Here is a 6,813-nt window from a genome sequence, read left to right on the forward strand (position 1 = left end):
ACAAATATTAGAGACGTGACTGTGATTCAGATTTGAAATTCCTGCCGTGCATGCCACAGTTAATACTCTGCCGTGCCTCTGTGTAGTAATATGAAGTGTTACTGAATATGCAGTGTATATACATTGAATGATGTATACAGTGTATACGACCATCAATTATTACCAGACTGCAAGTTACAGTCATCTCATAAGATTGCATCACTGCGACGAATCAAAACGCCAAACCGAAACTCTTTATATATATAATCAACATCGTTTGAATAAAAATCTTTTTATTGGAGGATAGCGGTGGCGTTAGTCACGATGCATGAACAATATAATGCAGCAGCCCGATGACTGGTTAACGCACATGAAGAATGCACCGCCACTATGTTTCGTAAGAGTGGAATAGACGAGTGCTACAGAAGGCAGAATTCGGTGTCGGTACAATAGAGTAAGAAAATACAGAAAACACACTGCACAATTAATGGTGTCGGTACAATAGAGTAAGAAAATACAGAAAACACACTGCACAATTAATGCATTATAAATCTCCATGGAGAGATGTGGAAGATCGTTATGAATATTTCCGAATTTAGATTTTACGTTCATAACGTTTGTGAAGTGTGCTATCACTTCCCTGCTGGGATGGATGGAATTTGACAGTCAATTTTTTGATGTTGAGGTAATTGGAGTTGTGTATAATGTGATTTTTTTGGAGATTTTGGTGATGCAATCGGTTGGAAGAAATTGAGATTAAATTTTGATTTGTTGCAGTTAAAATGGTTTTTTAACTGCATATTTGGATTCAGCATCCTGAAAAACCAACCCCTGGGACGCTTTGATTGTGCAGAAACTAGCTATCAAACTTGCAATTCCAATACCGGATTTTGACAAGAAAAACCCACCAGACAAGTTTCCAAAAAATCTCATTATAAAAACTGGTAAGTAATTTGTTTATTAAATATTGTTGCAAATATAATTTTTAGGGTTATGTAAATTTCGTACATTTTCACTTGCAGAAGGGAAGAGATTTTTTCGGATATGAAATTAAAGGGTAAAAAGTGTCTATATATATTGAATATTATGTTTCATATTATTTATTTAAATTGGTTTATTACTTTTAGGTTTATTTAACTAATACAATCTAAAAAAAATTGTTAATATTAATTTTTTATAGGCTCATTTTACAGCACCCTATAAATAAAGGAGATATATAATTTTGTTCTTATTTAACTTTAAATTTGATATATGTTTTTAAAAAAATGTTAGGTATAATAAAAAACAAAAATGAACACACGTTTTATTCTCACTTTTACCCATAAATAAAATATTTAGATGTCCATATGAAATATCATAATCTTATACTAACTTTATAGAAAAATAAAATAACTAAAAGTTAATTACAAAAAAAAACAAAACTAAACAAAAAACACTTCTATTTCGCTGCATGTCTTAAATAAACTTTTTAAAAATATTTTAGTACATAATTCAAATAATGCATGTTAACTAATTTGTTTCAAGATCAATTTCATGCATATGTATCTAGAGAGAAAGTAAAGGAAAAATGATTATTTTAAAATATTTCTATGCTTTAAGAAAAGCAGTTATTAAAAGTTAAAAAATTCAACAAGATATGTAATTCATTTTGATATCAAATTGACACATTTTGAGTCTCATGGTTTATTTTTCAATATATTTTTTGGTTAATTTAGTTTGAAATCAAGCAAAGATGTGTTTGAATTGCAAGTTTAAGTTTAGTAGCATACACAATCCAAGTTCCCAAGTAAACTTTGAATCCATCAAATCCATTTCATACCTCAAGAGATTTGATCCCTCTCAAAGTTTAGTCAAATTTTCACTCTAAAAGAGGTTTTCACATTAAGGGATTTGATCCCTCCCTGTTCTTGCTAGGTTGGTGGTAAAGATAGATCTATACTAGTTCTTAAATCACGGAAACAAATGTTTGATTTTTGAAATTCTTCCAAAATAATTTTTTTATTTATGTCCATTTTAAAATAGAATTTTCAATTTATATATATTTATTATTTATTAAGAGTGAACAATATTACAATTTAGTTATTGTTAAGAGTGATGACATTTATTAGTTAATATGAGTTGTCTCATCATTCTTATTTAAGGAAAATCATGCTACCATTTATGGAAAACTATATTACTTAAAATGATTCATGACATTATCATTATTACCATTTAAGGAAAACCCTAATACCATAAATGATTCATACCATAATTATTATGCTTATTCAAAGAAAACCTTGTCACCTATTCACTCATAGTTTATAGGGATAAATTTCCACTCATGCTACATGCTTTATAATACAAGTTGACTCTATAACTATTACTTAACAAAATCATGTCATCATCATCGTTTAAGGGTTGTCATTAAGGAAAACCATGTAAATTAAAATGATTCACTCCTTATTTATGAGGAAACAAATTTCAACACCTATTACATGCTTTGGAGGCTCATTAATGTTTGTAGAAAAGGCATGTTATTGACATCATTACTCAAGAAAAACCATATCATCTAAAATAATTCACTTATTATTTATAAAGAAACAAATTTCTGTTTTTCTCTATTTTAAATTATTAATAATTAAAAACAATTTTATTTTATTTTAAAAAGTTAATCTTAACTAATTACATTCTAAATATAAAGTTACAATTCTTTTAAAATGTAGTTTTATCTTACTCCTAAGGTTCTTGATGATGCTGAATCCATTTCCACATAAGGTTCTTGGTTTTTATAAAACTGTTATAGGTTAATTTAATTTATGTATTATAAAATTGTGTTCTTATATATTTTATTTTCACTATTTAAATTATTAGAATAATTAAATATAAAAACTTTATTCTGATTTAAATGAATTCTTATAATTGAAGTGTTTTAGTAATTTTTTCACTGTTTCAATGCTAGTGAGTTGTCCCTCTACATGTTATTGGAATTGAATTTCTTCAGACACTACCACCACAATTCTGTCCCTACTGCACTAAAATTTATTAAGATTTCAAAAATTTACTAAAATTTCAAATAATGTTTGAACGTGATTTTTTGGAAAAAATTTTAGTTTATTTTCCAATTTACTAGAATTAAATTTCTTCATCTATCATCCCAAAAATTCTTTCTTTTGACACCACCACCAAAATTCTGTGCCCTGCTACATGAAAATCTACAGAAACTCTGAATAATCTTTAAATGTTATTTTTTGAAAAAAATATGGTTTTATTTTCCAATCTACTAAACAATATCTCCCGCTGCTAATAGAAACTACTTGTATGTGGCCCGATGTCCAATGCACAAGATGCCAGTTCCTCCATTGCTGTGTTTGAATGCTATTGGTGTTCACAACCCAAGATGCAAGTTCCTTCATCACCTGTGTTTGGACGCTATTGGTGCTTGAGTTGCACCTCATCCTCTACAGATGCCAACTTTCGGTACTCTTCACCAAAAGAAAGATTTAAATAAAAAAATATGGAGAGATTTGTGAACTTTGAAATGAATACCTGGTAGCAAACATATCATTCTCACAACTTTAAAAAAATATGGAGAGATTTGTGAACTTTGAAATGAATACCTGGTAGCAAACATATCATTCTAACAACTTTAAAAACATAAAGAAATCTCCAATCTTTTAAATTATAAATTCCTATATTGCTTGATCTATATGACAGCTTTAAAAAATAATAATTTCCATTAAGGAAAATAGGTAAAGAAACAAAAGAATCGATGCTCATTTCAAAACTTTTGATTACCATTAATATTAATATCTCTGCATCTCCATTAATATTAATATCTCTGCATCTCTGATCACTTTTGGATCTTGTACATGACACCAGGCATATTGCATCTCTGATCACATTTGGATCTTGTACATGACACCAGGCAGACTGCATGAAGTCTCCTGCACAAGAATCATGAGATGCATCTTTCAGGAAAGTGGTTGAATCTCAGGGATTTGAACGGGATAATCTACAATGCATTCAGACCATGCATTGTTGCCAGGTGGAGCAATGTCTATATTTACCACCCACACTGCACTGTTGCATTTGAATCCGCTGCCCAGGCAAATCTGCCAGATCTTCTGCCCTTTTTTCATGCGCCCTTTGGATTCCAAATACTGGAATTGATACCATGTGGAGGAAGATGAGGTATTGCCAAATCTGTACAGAGTCATCTTTGATGGCTCTACAGTCTCTGGAGGCAAGTTTAGTCCTTTCTCTACTGCCCTAATGACTGCCTTGCCACCAGAATGGATGCAAATGTGATTAAAAGCTCGCTTAAAATTGGGCACATATTCTCTTGCAGTCCCTTTCCCTGCATTCTCATAGAACAAGAACCTGTTCAGGAGATAAAGAATTTGCTCATAATAGGGAAGAACCAGAGGACCCAGTTGGCGCATATTGGCCTTGAGAGCCTCTGCAGCAATTTCCATAATGTGTTTGCTGAGATTAACCCCTACTGTTCCTGTTGGATCCTCTTCTTGAAAAGCTGCATGATACGCCATGTCGCTCACGCCTGCCCTATGCGTTCTGACAATATGAAGCAATCTGTATTTAGCCCTGTGACGATCGGTTCTTTTATTCGACAAAAGCACAACCGCGCATCCCATTCTGAACAAAATGTTGGAAACCAGCATGGGCTCATGGTTTCCGAAATACCAATTTTCTGTAATATTCTCTGTGCTCAGCACGATTGCATAAGTTCCTCTGTTCGAAACCCTAAGGCAAGAAGAAGCAAGATCCAGAGCAATTAGGTTAGCGCTGCAACCCATTCCCCCAAGATTATAAGTCTTGATATCGCTGCGAAGCCCAAATTTGTTAACCACCAGCGACGAAAGCGAGGGAATAGGGTTAAAGACACTGCAATTCACAACCAGGACACCAATTTCCTGAACTTTAACCCCTGTTTTTTCCAGCAGATCCTGCACACAGTCAAACATCACGATCTCTGCTTCACGGCGAGAAGCCTCGTGCGTTAACCTAGGGGGCAAGTAGCGCAGAGCAGGAGGGACAGCAGCATATTCGCTCATGGCGGCTCTTTCCAGAATCTTTTTCTGAAACTCCACGCTCTTCCCTGTGAATTTCTGTGATAAAATGGCATGTTCTATGAAATTGTGAAACGATACCCTCCATTCCTGAGGGGGCTTGTAACAGGACACCTCCACCATATAGATCGGTTTAGGCGCACAGAAATGATAAATCAGTATTCCCGCTATGGCACAAATTAAGGGAAAAATCCATACCATGTCACTCACAGCTACCGTCCCCTGTATGCTAAATAAAAGTGCAACAGTCGCAAGCAATCGCGGCCACGATACACTGGTCAGCAAATAGGAGTATCCCATCTTTATGCTATTAAAGTTCCCAATCTCCGCAAAATCAAAGGGTAGCTTATGAAAAAATTCTGCACGGTTATCCAAATTTGTATCCATTTCTGACCTCTTCTTCTTCTTCACTACTGCTGTGAGTGATTTACACTCCGTTCTTCACTACCGCGAGTGAATTTTTCGCAGCTGTGAGTGACTTTCTGCTCAGCATTTACATCCGCTCAGTCTGAAAGAACATTGAAACCAGAGCGAGTGAAAAATGGCGCACAACGCGGCTATTAAATAGCCTCTCTGACGTAAAATGTATGCGACCTGGAGGACTTGTAACCATTCTGTATGACATATAATAGTTAGTAAATGCCATTACTGCGCCTGTATTTTCTGAGACTCTTTTAATCTATGTGCTTGTGGTATCACATATAATAGTTAATAAATGCTATTACTGCTCCTGTATTTGAGTTCCATTTCTGAAACTCCTCTAATCTATGTGCCTGTTGTACTGAAGCTGAATTGAAAAAGAAAAAAAACTCCACTTCAATGCATAATGCATAGAAGACAATCTATTATAAATGAGTGGTCAAGAATTCAGTTTTCAAATCAACATTAAAGTTTTATTTAAATCAGGAAGAGAATCTATTAATATTATAAATTAGTGGTCAAAAATTCAATTGTCAAACCAATAGTAATTAATTGTCAAATCACCAGTAATAAGGGAATTATCATCTTAGTTTTTCTAGTGATCAATGAGACAATTATTACTACTTTCTATCCTCAAATAAAGATAGACTCATAACTGATATTCAAAAAAAAAATATGCTCCTGGGATTACTTGCTAGTGGTTCATAAGAAGGTAGACTTTCACTTCTTCAAATATTTTTGGGTCTTGGGCTATTAACTTCTTTCTTTAAGATAGACAAAAACAAAATCAAGATTAGAAATTAGGTTGTTATCTATCATTCTTGCTTTAGGTTTTAAAAATCTTTTTTTTGTTCTTAAAAACCCATTTTTTTCATGGGATATGGGAGAGATTCCTAATGTTGTGCATGGACTAGTAATTGATATAACACTGGTCCCACCAAACCACCAGAAATTGAGACTTTTGCAACCAATATTTAAACAAAGATAAATAACATTAAGTATAAATAAATATTAATTTATGTCCAAAAGTTCCCCATACATTGACTCGGCCCACAACTGTCCATAAATAGTATCTTAATACTTAAGAGTGCAAACCATATTGACCCAACTAGAAAACAGATAAAACCATAAATGCTTCCAAAATGATCTATTCCAGAAGTACAAAGTAGCAGTCACTTCAACCCCCACTCATCAGAACTGAAGCTTTGTATCCCAAATAAATATCCATACGTGCACATAATAAAAGGGAATGTATGTCAGCCATAACTGTTGTGTTGTTCAACAGCTAAACTCCCTATGTTCAATAAATGACACCCAACCCAATAACATTTAAACCCACTTTGTTCAA

At 33.3% G+C, this 6,813-nt stretch overlaps 1 pseudogene; it reads right to left on the reverse strand.

The window, feature by feature from the left end:
- Positions 1-3,708: 3,708 nt before the first annotated feature.
- Positions 3,709-5,815, reverse strand: LOC149162084 (3-ketoacyl-CoA synthase 4 pseudogene; annotated as a pseudogene).
- Between the last annotated feature and the right edge of the window lie 998 nt (positions 5,816-6,813).

This window comes from Pinus tabuliformis, chromosome 5_2 (genome assembly GCF_031772625.1).
Source record: "Pinus tabuliformis cultivar Carrire ecotype Pingquan chromosome 5_2, CPIR1, whole genome shotgun sequence".
NCBI lineage: Eukaryota > Viridiplantae > Streptophyta > Pinopsida > Pinales > Pinaceae > Pinus > Pinus tabuliformis.